We start from the raw sequence: 14,959 nt of genomic DNA on the forward strand, positions 1-14,959 counted from the left end.
CCAAATTTGTTTCTAGCCTAAAGTGACCAATTCTCAAGGAACAAAATCTTGGGGGCAGTCCTGGGTGCTTTACAGACAGCTATGGGCAGTTGTGAACTTGATGGTGGCTGGTCAGATTCAAGGCCCTTGGGTTTGCAACACTGGTCCTGACCAGGACACCGTCTGACGCCCATCCAGGTCCAGATTTTTAAATTCAGTATGGTGGTCCCATTTCAGAAAGTCTTTGGAGAAGCCAGGAGAGAGCCCCAGACTGTGGGGCTGTTCTGGAAAGTATAGGACTGTTGATGACATGAACCCAGTGTCACTGGAATAACATACAAAAATAAACAGGTAGATGATAGGGTCCACACAAAAAAATTAAGCCAACATTTTTAATACAAGACTTCTCACCTAAATCCCAAATCAATGCTATAGCCCATGGACCCATGTCTAATCTCTTTTGAACGCTGCTTGCAGATCCTGAGCACCAGGAAGGCTGTAGCTTGTGTGACTGCTTGCTGGGGCAACTGTTTTTTTTACTGTTGGGGTGTAAACTATCTGAAGCTTGACAAACTATGAGAAATGCTGGGAGACATTCCCTTTTGATGTAGCCGTGGGAGCTGGCAATGTGTCCACTCCTGTGTGAGAGCCCCCTTCTTGCTAAAGAAACGAGACCAAAAGCACGGTTCATTTCCCACCATTTGCTGTCCGTGGTTGCCCCTTGGTGTCTCCCAAATTAACCAAGGGCTTTTGATGAGAAATGTCAAGACTCCTTTCCATGCACAAGGGCCAGAGTTAACCTCGGATCATATCGATCTCATGTCTGGCCAGTGGGGCTAATTCCACTCAGAGGCAGGTGCAATAGAGGATTAGATACCGCACACAAAGGTGAAATCATTTGAGGACAAGCGCTTACAGGAACAAACTTCTAATACCGAACTAGCGGCTGCAACACCCGAGGTTGTGTTGTGTTGCTGTACACCTTCTCCTTTCTAATGTCTAAAGTGCTTATCCGTGCACATCCCATCTGCAAAATTTCCAGTGAAATCCCCTTTTAACGATGCTACTCACCAATTCGGTTGTGCCCATGGATGGGCATGGCCTAGGTGAGATGCTACCAGTGTGTTTCCTTGTAGGAGGTATACTATCCACATCAATTGGGAATGAGTTGGCATTCTTGCTGAAAAACCTTAAGAATAAGCCATGGAGCCTGATATCCTCTTCTTAAATCAGTGGTCGAGGTTGAGCCCAGTTACCCGGGAGCACTATGGGAGAGGTTGGCACTGCATGCATGAAAAACTAGACCCCTCTTTCTCTAGCAGTAGGACTTGGCCTCCACACTAAGGGCATACTAAAAATAAGGGGAAAAAAACATTATTTATGCCCTGTTGTTCCTGAGTTTATAGTTTATTGCATGCCTCCGCTCCAGCGCGCTATCGTGATCCTCGGTACCTGACTCATCTAGTGCACTGTCACGGTAAATCAGGTCGGCTGCACAAAACTGACATGCAAAGACGTTGTCCCAGAGGCTTCAAAAACGACTACAAAATGTCTCCATTTTCCTAGGATGAGCCTCCTTCAGTGCGGGTTAGTCACGGCGCTTCATCTGCAGGGTCTCCAGATGACACCAAAAAGGATCCATGACTCACCAGGTGAGATGCATCTTCCTGGTGTGACTTCACACCTGGGAAATTTTAAGGGACAATGTTAGGTTAAAGTTCATATCGCTAAAGTTTTATACATGTACAGAGAGAGGGAGGGACAATGTGGGATTTTCAAAGGCTTCTTTGAGAATGGGGCCCCTAACACTCTCGTTTTAAGTGCCTAACTCTGTTGGGTGTATTGAAGATCCCACCCATATCTCCTGACCCGTGCAATGTCAAGTAATCCCTTGGGATGCTTAAAATTGGTCCCTTCAGCAGTTCATTTTATTTTGCACCATCACTGACCTCATTCTGGCTTGCCTTGCCCTACCTTAACTATACGCCCTGCTTTTCAGAGAGGTGGGAAGTGAATGTCAGACTCTGCCGTGTCAGGTGAAGTCTCTGCGACCCATTTCAGGCCGCTTTCCCAGTGTCTTGCCTACTAAAGAAGTGAGTTCTGGGCTGAGGATTTGAACCATATTTTTCTCCTCCTGAACCATTTTTTCCCCTCTTGTTGTCTAAGATGGCTACAAACATTGCAGCCTGAGAGCCCAGCTTTCCCAGACAGGCAATTCCAAGGAAAAGCAAAGGTTTGGTAAGGTAATAAATGGCTACATCACTGCAGGAGCCTGGACGGCTTTGGGCAGAAAAGGCAGGCTCACATGGGGACTCTAACTCATGAAGGTTTTTGACCTGAGGATATAGATTACACAGTCTAAAAGTATGAATGGGATTTGGGGAATAGCAGGTTTTGCCTGACTTTAATTATGGGATCATACCTGCCAGCAATTTAACTAATAAAACATTATCAAGCCAGGACCAGCAACCCAAGGGTTCTGCCAGTAACTTAATGTTTAAAAAAGAAACCAGGAGCAGTGCTAAATTAATTCATCTAGGCTGATATTTTCCAGCATAGAGATAATCCTGATGATGATCCTGATCGGCTCGTTGTCCGGAAGGGTAACGGATGGGAAAAATCCATTGGGAAATTGAATCCGGTTACAACTGCACGTTGCTTTCTGGACAGCACTGAAAGCCCCAGGTTACTCTAGATTTATCTTGGAAAGAATTGCCTTCTGTCCTGCCCAGTGATAGCAAAGTCTGCTTGCCGATAACACAGAGGTTGAACAATTGTTCTTACACGTAAATATACCCAAAGATAGTAAAGCAGACACGTATTTGGTCAAATATATTGCATGTATACATCAGGTAGTGTGGAGGCAGGCGACTCTAATGGTTACTCTTATCAACTCAGTGAAAATGGCTTTCAGCAGCACATCCTTGGAGTAGAGATAGGCATTAAATACTATTTAATTCCAGCCAGTAAATCCTGCAGTCATGGAGAGCAGCTGAAAAGAGTATTGACTATGTAGTAGAGCTGATGACTGAGACATCCTGGATGACACTGAACTAAAGCCGCTAGGCAAAATAATGTCCGAAGTGGCTTGCTTCTGCTCCTAGTTTGTTTTGTCTTCATTTTTTTTTTGTCTGTCTTTAGAAATGTCTATTAGCTGAAGATCTGGTGCTATGTGGCTCTGTGAACGATACCCATCTACTATGCCAGTGCAGACCACATTTTGCTCCTGCCACTAACTGCTAACTCGCTGAGCACTTACCCCAGCCAGTCAGGTACTTCACCCCTCTGTCTGAAGCTGATCAACCAAAAAAGGAGACACCGTGTATTATGGATCAGACTGTAAATTCAGGCCCCAATCTCCTTGTGCCTTAGTTTCCCTGGCCTTATTCAGACAACTTCTTGGGGAGAACCTCACAGTAGACAGGTGAGGTGGCCTGTTCATAAAGCACCTTGAGATCTTGCCATGCAAGGTGCTGTATTAACACGCGGCATGCATAATTACTATTTGTCTGCTATTTATTATTTGTTTTCCATCAGCCTCCCTGCTCCGGTTCTCTTCTGAAGCCAACTCGTGATGCCAAGCTGTGATATTTTAGGAAATGCAGGTTATATAATATTTACATCTGTGCTACTTGTTTATGCCTCTCTGTCAGTTAATTTTATTGCTGCTTGCTTCTCACGAAAGCTGTGATTTGCAAAGCTGAAACCATATCTTCTTTTTTTTAAGGATGTTTCAATTTTAATCATTGAAAAGCTGCTGGCGTTGTCTAGGCAGATATCATGAAGGGCCTGGGGGATGTTGAGGGGATCAGTTGCTGGTACGTTGTGGTGTGCCAGCTGAGTTTTGAGATGTATCTGCTTGTTGAGGCTGCTGGGTTAAAATTGAGCTCTGCCTTCTTACCAGGTGCAAGACATGTAGCCCCAGTGGCATCTGATGAAGTAAGCCTGGTGCTTATGGAAGTTTATGCTGCACGTCTCTGATGTTGTTAATCTAGAAGGTGCAACTCTATGCAGGCTTCTAACTTTAAAACCACCCTTCAGGTTGAAACGCTGCTGCATGGGCTCTTTACTCCTGCCCATACTCCCACAATGGAGTCAAGGCACGCAGGATGTTGCTGCAATAAGTGCACAAGAATTGGAGTCAAGAACCGGGTCTGCTACACACTTGCTGCACTCTCAGGCAAGTTGTATCACTTCCTCCCGCACCAGCTGTTAAAACCATTGGCCTTTGTGAGATGGGAGTCAAGGTCAAAGTCGACCTAAGCCCAGAAGCCTGTCAGGTGGACACGGTTACCACGCACCTGTTTTTGTAGTTTCGGTATCAAGCAGTGATGTGACTAGCATCGTGTTCATCTGCCCCCATCGCCCCAGACAGCACTTAATGAAGTGAGCTCAGACTTACGAAAGCTCATGCATCTCTGATTGAGTTAGTCTATAAGGTGCATCTCTACTCTGCTTTCGGTCATCTACCCTGGCAAGCCATTGGTATAAATCTCATAACACGACCCCTCCCCTGCTCTACCACTGCAGCCCTCTATCATGGAAATAAATACCCAATAGGCCACAGTAGTTTGAAACAGAGAAAGGAAAGATTTGGGAATCACCAGGCTGAGTAACCAAGAAGAAACCAGTCCTCAGACTATAGCGGACATAGGATTGCTGTGGTGTCTGAGCGTTGTTCTTGACCTAAGCACAGCGGTGAGTCTGGCCCTTATAAAACAATGCAGGAATAGCTGCAATCAGATTTGAAGTTCTTCCTTTTTTTTTCTTTTTTCTTTTTTGGCCCCTTTTTAGACGAAGATAGGAACCATCTGGAGAAGAGGGTGCTTCAAAGGAGTTTGCTGACGGGAAGTATCAGAGCAACAGTTGGCAAGTCTCTGTTCGAGAGGCTGGGTTGCAGAGCTGAGAAGAGGAGACAAATCGTGAATGACTATGGGTGCTGGTAGACTGTGCTCCAGGGGGGGGACCAATTACCGAGTCGGGCAGCGGTGTAACCCGCCGTGTGCTGCTAGTGCGGTGTCCCCGGGCTACGGCACGCATCCCTCCCCCCACGCTCAGGGATGCAGCCCGGCGCTGAGAAAACGCAACATATGGAGCTTGCACCATGTGGAGCTGGTATGAGTCACCCTAACTGCTCCACTTGCTTGTTAGTTCGGGACACATTGAAGTGTCCTTTGATACTCTCCTGGCATGGCCGGGCTGTGCTGATGCTCTGGAGCCCCCTCCTGCAATGCTGGGGTGGCAGTCTGGAAAAGCCAAGGCCTCTCCAATGAGTGGCTGCAAAGGCTGCAGAGATCTGGGAGCAGGGCAATTAGTTCTCTGTCTTACACGGAAGCAGCACAGACGAACGCAGTGAGGTCCGTTGGGTAATCGTCGGCGAATTGCTATTTAGGCCTCCATTTATCTAGATTGGTGATCCCAAATTTCCTGGGCCACGTTCAGCTTTGCACGTTTCTCACAAGCTGCCCTGCTCCCTTATCCTCAAACTCAACTCTGCTTGGATGCTTATCTTGCTGGGAGCCTTTGATCCCAGCTGATTTCCTGCCCCTTGGGACCCGATGATCTCAAGAGGTCCCTTCCAGCCCTAATGTCTATGGAACTGAAAACACGATAAAAGCACGTGGGGTCCAGTGCAGTTTGCAGACCACTTACCATGACCTGGCCGACCCTCAGAGCTCAAAAACCTGCAGTTTGGGGCTGATGTGGACCACAGGAATGGCACTATCACTGAGGCATCTGAGCATCTCCCTAGATCAATATAATAGACCAAAATCAAGTTCAAATAAACCCCTGGGGATTGAAGAATTTCAACTGGCGCTAAGCCAGAGGTGACGGGGCGCGTTTCAGAAGATGATGTTGCCCGGCTCTAGACAGAGTGATAAAATACTACCAAAAGAAGCAGAAAGGCAGACTCGCAGCTCTTCATCTTGCTCTCTAGATCATGACAAATGCAAATATAAATCAATCAATTTGCCTCCTCTCAACCCTGCCTCTCGTGTCTCAAGTTGGGCTGTTGGTTGCTTATTAAACCAGGTTTTAGTAGCATTTCTGATCTTTTCTTTTTTAAAGGCTTCAGGCATTAACCTCCAGGACTTAAGACATACACAGCTGCTCATTACCACTACAGAAACCCTGAGCTCTCCCTCAACTCTGCCTGCATTCAGAAGCTGTGTTTGATAGAAGTCCTACAGGACTCACTCTCTGATAACAAAAGAGGTAGCTGTAGCACACGGGAATGTATAAGACAAATAATAGCAAAAGGTTAACAGCATTTAGTAATGCAAAAAAAAAAGGGGGGTAGGGGGAGGAATCTGGCATGATTATCACATCTGAGCAAAGAGCCTGACTACCATAATCCATAGAAAATATAAAAGATATAAATTAAAACGTACAGAAAGGACAGAGAGCTGTGCGGCGCAAGCTTTTTCTTTCTGATTTAATTTCTTTTTAGAGGAGCAGATGTCTTGGCTGTGAGAGAAGGGGAAAGGGGATTTATTTATTGAGGAAAAATAATCCTTTTAATTTGGCTTATGGTCTGAAATCTGAAAAAAATATCCTCAGAGGGGATCTTTCTTCCTAGAATCCCCTCCCAAATGTGGTCGTAGCAAAACTGGGCCAAATCCTGGTCACAACAAAGTCAATAGGAGTTTAGTACCAGTAATTACCAGAGAGTATCAGCTTCCTGGAGGATTTAGCCGGACTGCTAGGCTTGTATTTAGAAGCACGTACAGACAGGAGAAGCCTCTGCCAAGTCTTGGAGCAGAGACAGGAGCCGTTTTATCTCTGGTGTTGTTAGCCACGATCATTGCTTCTTTCTTCTACCGCTCCATGGCTGGTAGGCTGGGGATTGTCTCCAGCTCCTAGGAGCCCCAGAGATGCAGAGGATCAGCAAAGAGGATATTTGCCCTGGGGAAAAACTTGGAAAAGCCAAAGCCCCGGCAGAAAAGACAGCACCGCCTCATGCATGACCCTATGGAGCCAGAAGTTGTAATTCTGCCTCTGGGGTGGCTTTTCTTCTGGCCTTTAATTACCCATGTAGGCTAAATGCTTCTCAACCCTTGGGTAGGTGTGTAGTGTGAAAGATGGCAAGAAAAGGAGCTTCAGGAGAGCAGCCTTTCGTTTGCTCTGAGACACAAGCAGAGGCTTCTCCCTTATGAGCCCCGTCGTGGCACACGGCAGGTGGGGGAAGGAGCAGTGAGCTGATGGTAACTAGGGTGGAGAGCTCTGTCTGTGTCCCTAGGAGAATCGTGTTCCTGGTTTCCTCTCTGGGGTGCAGCTCCCACCCCCAGCCTCCAGCTAGAGCTGGGCTGAAATGGCAATACTCTACCCCACGCCCAAATTCACCCTTGCTGCATCTCCGTTGACTCGGATGCACGTGTCCAGCCAAATTTTTTTGGGATGCCCTAGGATACAAAGCCCTACAAGAGCAACACGAGGGCCTATTTGGCTATCTAAAGTGTCAAATGGGCAGATGTTAAGGGCTAGGGCTGCTTTCCCAGGCCAGGAACTGAGTGCCATATGTGTTTGAGCTAATGGAAGACACAAAAAAATCAAACATGATGTATTGCTCCCATCAGATTTGAATAATTTCCATCTTTCCTGCCTGGGAAGTGATGGCTTATAAGAAAGGAGGAGGTGCTGCTAAGTATATTCAGAATGGCTTTCTGAGCTAGCGAGGTGATAATTACATGCAATGTTAAGTGCAGAAGCAGCCCCAAGGCCCCGGTGAGACCAGCAGCAAAGGGAAGACTGTTTTAATTGAAAAAATATACTCAAATATAAGCAGACGTGTTGGGTTTTTCCAGAAAGGATGCGGCAATGCCACTAGCTCCAGCTTCTCTGGCAGTCATCACCTTGCTGTTACAAATGCAGCAACCTGTGTTCTCCTCTCCGTGCCGCACAGGTAATGGAGCCAGATGCAAAATGTTCTGCCTTACGATTGATCCGCTACCATAGGGAAGTAGAGATCCTCTACCATAGGGAGTGTAGGTTGTAGCCGTGTTGGTCTAAGGACAGAGGCAGACAAGGTTCCTTGGGTGAATTTGATATCTTTTATTAGACCAACCCAAATAGTTGGAGAATAATTATTAAGCTCAAAAGCTTGCTTAATAACTATTCTCCAACTATTTGGCTTGGTCTAATAAAAGATATCAAATTCACCCAAGGAACCTTGTCTACCATAGGGAAGCACTTGTGAAAAACATGGAAAAATAGATGAAATATTTGCACGGAACAATTAATACATTAAGGTGTAGCTACACACACACACACAATGAGAGAAAGAGAGATTTTTCTGTTTACAATTTACCTACACGGAGACTTTTTTTTTTTTATCTTCACTTTTCAGGATTTTCCAGTGAATAGTCCATGACAAATCTCAGGATCTGGGCATTTGGTGACATATTCCCTATAGCTCTTGCTTCCATTATTTTCTGTTCATACTGCATGCCTGGGCCTCTAGGTCACGATACCCTGGACTGACATCCTCCTAGTTTCACTGGATATACTCTGTCAACCCCCAGAATACTTCCTTTGTACTGTCTTTGTCTGCTGCCTTTCTGCAGCAGTGGGATTCTCCAGCTAAGCTGCCTTCTGTACCTAGGACCAGCACTGACACCTTAGACATGCTGGTAGCACCCCCACATCAAATATTTATAGGATTTGTACAAATCCCTAATAAAACAGGAAAAACCCACATTTGGGGATTTGTGGGCTAGATTCCAACAGATGCTCAGAAATCCTTCTATCTGTATCCCCCATCTCTGCTAGTTGATGGCTAGAAAATGGTATTTAGAGGTTTGTTTTTTGGAATTGGCCTGTATGTAAAGTAGATATGCATTAGAATAATGGTCCATGGCAATAGCAAGGGTTAATTGATTTCTAAAAGCCTGTTTGTGACGAAGTTTCCTTCAAGGTCCAGTGTGTCTGTCACAGGCAAGCAGACACACAGGCTGGGAAATTGAAGACATGTACCCACTTTTCCATAATAGAGATAAGGGACTCTGCCGCATTGGCCAGGTCACAGTGTCCAACTGCAGGGCCCTTAAGATTTCTTCCTCTGGTGAACAGACCAAATTAGGAGGACTCTGGAAAGAAGCAAATTAAGATGTGTACATGTGATGGGTTTGTGAAACAAAGGAATATGCTGACAGGACAAAACATGGGCAGTAGGATGACCACAGGAAAACCAATCAACGATGCCTGGGAATGAAGAGTCATCAGAGCAGGAAAAGAATACAAAAGGAAGGATTTCAGATCAGCAAAGGGTCCCTGAGATGGGTAACCTGAAGCAGAGGGCATACCACCGGCCCATCTCAGCCACCCCACAGGCGGGGGAGGGGCGGGGCTTGGCCTCTGACCTCCAGTCTGCTGACATCTGACATTCAAGAGAGACAGAAAGAACCTCAGGGTGAAGCTCGTGTACTGGCCAGATGTACCTTCCCTCTAATGACAGCTTTAGGACTGGTAGATATAGAATCGTTTGCATTATTCATATCTGCTATCACTTTGTCTCAATAAAATTCACCTATTATTGAGTGGAGAGGTCATGGTCCATCTGAGGGTTTGGGTCCACTTGGAACAAGGTATCTGGGTCATAAATCCAGTGCCAACACTAGCTATAGACAGTGTGTTAATGCTGTGGGGGTTTTTTGTATAATATACGAACTTATCCCAGGTTAGGGACCCCGTTGTGCTAAGTGGTGCACACAGTCTCCTGGGAAGAACTGACAGTGTAAATAGGACAGGAAAAATATTTCCATCTTCCAGTGAGAAGCTGCAGCTCAGAAAGATCAAGTGTCTCACCCAAGGTGACCCCAGAGTGTCTGGCAGAAGGAGGTATGGGTCTTTGTTTTCCTGTATCTCCTTCTCCTACCACAATTACACGACCACGAGTTTTAACCTTCCCTTATTTTCTTATCAAGGCAGCAACAACATTTTTTTTTTCCTAAGGGCCATTGCAAGCCATTTGATACCACTTTAAAAAGACTTATCTGGGGTGACTGACTCAAATGCAGTTCTGCGGCTTTAATAAGGTAAAAGTTTCTTCAAATTGTTTATGACATTTGACAGATCCAATGAAGTGTGCCTTACGGTACGCTCGGCTGTCATTCTATATGAGAGGACTGACCAAGATGACTAGGTTTGTTGCCACACAACACTTGGAATAAGATAGCAATTTCATGTTATAGCGGATGATTTCAGGGGAAAAAAACCCCATCCCGATGGCTTCAAATAACCCTCTTCATATATATTACATGAGAAATAAACCAGACTCTTCAACAAGAAAATAACTGTAGTTGACACAACACTTGAGAGATCACTGACTGCTTTTCTTCATATCCTCTAAAAACACACAGTACTTTGTGTCATTGGGCAGTTGTCAAAGATGCACGCACTTATCGAGACCGGTAGCATATATATCCCCTTGCAATCTTCCCAACACCTTTACTTGGAACTAGATTATTTTTTAAGAGCCTGCGAGTGGAAAGTGCATAAAAATATACCATGCTGGAAGAGGTGATATCTTGAACAAAAAAGGGTATATTAGTTTCTACTTCACATGTGAAATTTTCACCTATCTTCTGCTTGCTAATTAGAATTGAGCACAAAACAACCTTTCTACCGTGCAAGAAATTTTAGGATTTCAAAACATTCTTTTCAATTGGGAATAAAAAACATTGAGTGTATTTCTGATCTGCCAAATAAAAAAAAAGGGGGGGTTTAGGTCAATAGAAACATTTCACTTAGATCATGTTGAATGTTTCATTTTGATGTTCGTTCCTTGGCTTTGGGTTTTTGTGGGTTTTTTTAGTATAAATTAAGATTAATTTCTGAACAAAGATGTTTTGAGCTGAAAACAGCAAGGTTTGTTCTGAAAATGTCAAAATGTCCCATTTCCTGCAAAAAGCTTCCATTTTGGCAAATCAGCATTTTCCCAAACAGCGCTATCATTAATCCTTTTTTCTAATCCAAAATCAGCTTGTACCATAGCTCAGAGATTAACTGTGTAACTCATTCGAGGTTTGTGCCATTCCACCAATCCATACAGGCTTTATGCCATACCAACCACATTCCCTACAGCTATGTGAAAGTAGAGATGTCTACTTCATAGACACCTATATGCTAACTTCTATATGCAGATGTGCCCCTGATCAGTTGGGTTAAGTTTGGGAATGGTAATTCCTCTCTGTGCCTCATTTTCTGACCAACTATTATAGAGTTAAGGATTAGAAGGGAAATTAAATCCCCAAACCTCTAGAGTTCTTGAGTGTTTGGGTTTAAGTTTGGTCGGGCCCTATTATAATGTGAGTCATTTTCAAAGCCATAAAATTGGCCTGTTTGGTATATAACAAGGAAATACATTAAAAATACATATCATGGCAGTTGTAATTTATAATCCCTGAAGACAAATCCCCAACTGAAGAAGGGGTACATTTCACACAAATAGTTACATTTCAGAAAATAATGAGTTATGTTAATTGAGTTTATCCTTGCAAATTGATACGGCTCCAGCAAATAGACAAAATCCTTAAATGTGTTTGCACATCATCTGCATGGAGCTCATATACCATGGCAACAGGGTCATGCGGTAATTCAGATCTAAAATTTTACTGCTAGTCTGCGTGAAACTACATGTTGAATGGCATATTGTATGACCTTCATTATCTCGGGCAACAGCAGCAACCCTCTATATCTCTGCATTTTTTTCCTATTGAAGTCAAATTGTTTAACCCCATGTTGATCAGAAAAGTGCGATTTTAAATGTTACTTTAGGCAGTAACACACCAATAGAAGCAACTTGTCTCCCGTTCAGAGGAAAAAAATGGAAAGTCAGGTGCTAGGTCTTCAGCTCATCCAGTCAGCATCAGAAGTCCCTGAGGCTCAAGCCTGCAGGTTCCTCCGAGATGCATCTGCGGGGATGTAGTGACCAGGTATTCATTCATTCCTAACAGCTCAAGAAAGACCAGACCTAATTAAATCTAGGACCAAACGTTGCATTTGTCTAAACAATTACACTTTGTCCCAGGACACATGCGATGTCTACATGAGGCGCTAACTGCGCAGAAGCCTGCTGAGTGAAACCCATGCTAATACACTACCGTGCAGTAGTGTTAGGCTACTGAGCAGTTAGCGTCTATAAAAGCTTGTGCACCAGTGCTACTGCACAATAGAGCCAGTTACTGCACATTGATGTCATACTTCATTATCCAGGTACTAAACTTAATGCACAGTAACGATGGTGCATTAATGATTGTGTAGACATGCCTTTTTTGTAGCCTAAGACAGGGAGCAGTTCGGAGGCCCATTAACAAGGCCTTACATTTAGCAAGGCTTTTAATTGAAGAGAGTTTGAGGAGCTGCGCTTGAGTCAGGTTCTACTGAAGCTCAAAGGGCTGGGGCATGCAGGGCCAGCTAATGAATTTAAAGTCTGTTTGCTTACCCAGGAGCCTCAGTCCCTCAGGGCTTTTGCATTCAGGAGGTTTCAAGTCAATACAGGTGCTCCAAGAACCAGTGCTCTTTGTAGGTGTGTGGCTAGAGTTTTATTTTGGGGGGTTTCCCCCATTAGTGCTCTATATAGAAATCTACCCAAGACAGCACCTCCATTTAGGTCTACCACTGGTCCCTCATTTGGGCTGTAATAATATCAAGGGTCTTAGATGCATTGAAAGGCAAAACACAGTAGTCTCTGGAAAGGCAAGAAAGAAAAATAAAGTGATTCTCATTCTGAGCTAGCAGGGGACCCTTACTCCGGAGTGCATGGTCCTAGCAGAATGGGCAAAGGCCATCCTGCTAAATGTGACTGACTTTATCAAAACCGACACTTCAGTGGTGCTAGAATATAACAGCCTCTTGAGCAGGTTTTTCTCTGATGAGCCATTAGGAGAGAGTCCATGTTTGTTCATCAGATCTCGTTAGGGATCTGGCCGTTCTGCACAGCTATTAGCAGAGGTCTCTGCCTCAGTCAGGGGCTGGTGCATTTTAACCAAGTATATTCTACTGCACTGCTAGTATGGAAGGGGGATAGCAGCACTTGGTCCTCTCTCTTTGCTAGGGCACATAGGTCTTGACTTGGGCAGTAACTACAAGGCTTTCCGCAGCAGATGAGAGTGCCATTGACATCACCCCTTGTTATTTTCCTCCTCTAGTCCTGCCAGGGCTAATCATGCAGGAGTAACTGTACTGTTTAGTTCTTGCATGTCCCTCTTTTTCTAGGCACCATATCCAAACAGGACATTGGTGACCATGGTCTTCCGCAGATCTCTTCTCTTTGAGGCATACAAAATTTCCGGTCTCAATACATTCATCCATTTAAATCGACTCTTGACATAAGTCAACCTCTGTCTTCCACGATATCTCCTTCCTTCAATCTTCCTTCCTTCCATACCTGTACTCTAGCAATTAGACAATATTATATGAAGGCAGGTAAATATCTTTATCTGCAACTGAAGCATGAGGAAGCCGAGGCACCGAGAGGCAAAGCGAGTTTGCCAAGGTCATGAAGCAGTGCAATGGTCAAGTCAAACCTGTAGGAGGCGTTCTTTGGCCTGAACCCTTGCACAGTACAAAGGTCCCCAGTGGACTCTGGAGCCCAGAAGCATGCAAATGAATGTAGCTCAGCAAGGGATAATGAAACTCCGGCATCTGAGACAGGGGTGTGAGCTGCAAAATGTCAGTAAGCCAGTAGAGAGAAGCAAGGAAGGGGAAGGGCTGCAGAGAAATGTGTTCCTCTTTTCTGTATAGACTTAAGGGTGTTGTAACTTAGGGAACAGCCTGCAATTTTGCTTACGGGGAACTTTTTTGCTCCTTGGCATGGAAATAGTGACAGACAGCCACTGTGACCTCGGCAATAAGGGCTGTATCCCACTGTCACTTAACGTGTCGACTGAAAGGGCAATTCCTCGTTTTCCCCTCCTGTCTCTAGGCTCCAAGCCAATACACGCTAGGTATAAAGTGAAGAAACTTTGCAGAAATAAAAAACAAACCCTAGATCCCATCAATCGATGTGGGGAAAGAGAGAGATCATTAAGTATTTAAATGGAGACAAATGAGTCTCCTTTGCTGTGACATCCAATAACCTTTCAGCCAGCAGCCTGAATTCTTCTCAAGTTAAAAAAAAAAATCATTAGTTCAATCAAAGTCATTAATGAAGCCATAAATCATTAGGAAAATAATTCTTCTTGAATTGAATTACTGCTTTCAATTATTTTGCTTTTCTTCCCTCTTTCCTTTTATTTTGTTATCCCCCAAGGAGCAGCGTACTGTCAAGGAACTGGAATTAAACTTAGCCAGGTTGATACTGTTAAGTAACTTTTCTTTCCTTTTTGTTTCTTTTCTTTTCTTTTCTGATCCGCGTAGAAGAAACTGGAAGCCACGATGGTGAAGCTAATAATTCTCCCCTTAAAATTGATAGCTTTTATATGTAACACCCCTCTGCCCCAACACATAAATGTCACGTGTATGTATAAGGTGTCCTTCTGAAAATATAGAAAGAAGGAAGAAGAGAGAGTGTCTTTGATTTAATCTCAGTGAACAAAACTGATCCAGCAAGCACTATCTTCCCAGCTTTCAAGTCTTATCATTCAGCGAAGCTACGCAGAGAGATGATATGAAGCCACAATGAGACAAGATTTAATCTGTGCAACATTTCTGCACCAGTGCATTATCCCTAATGCAATCTAGAAACATTAGCTTGCTTTCAATCCAGTACAAACATGGAATAGACAAGCGGCAGGGAGAGAATAAAAAAATTCTCCAAATATTAATCAGTTATATTGGTTCAAGGCTGGGGAAAAAAGACTGGGGGTAGCCCATCTGGGGTCTTCCCTCCCTCCTCCCCACTTTTGATGGCAAATTCATAGGCTAGTTTTAGAAAAATGTATTTTTAACAGAGCTATACCCTTAACCAGGATAGTTGTACCAACACCAAACCTGTCTGTAGAGCAGCCTCATCATCCGCTGGGGCTATTGGGAAAGAAAT

The sequence above is a fragment of the Alligator sinensis genome, unplaced genomic scaffold, assembly GCF_000455745.1.
Source record: "Alligator sinensis unplaced genomic scaffold, ASM45574v1 scaffold611_1, whole genome shotgun sequence".
NCBI classification, from domain to species: Eukaryota; Metazoa; Chordata; order Crocodylia; family Alligatoridae; genus Alligator; species Alligator sinensis.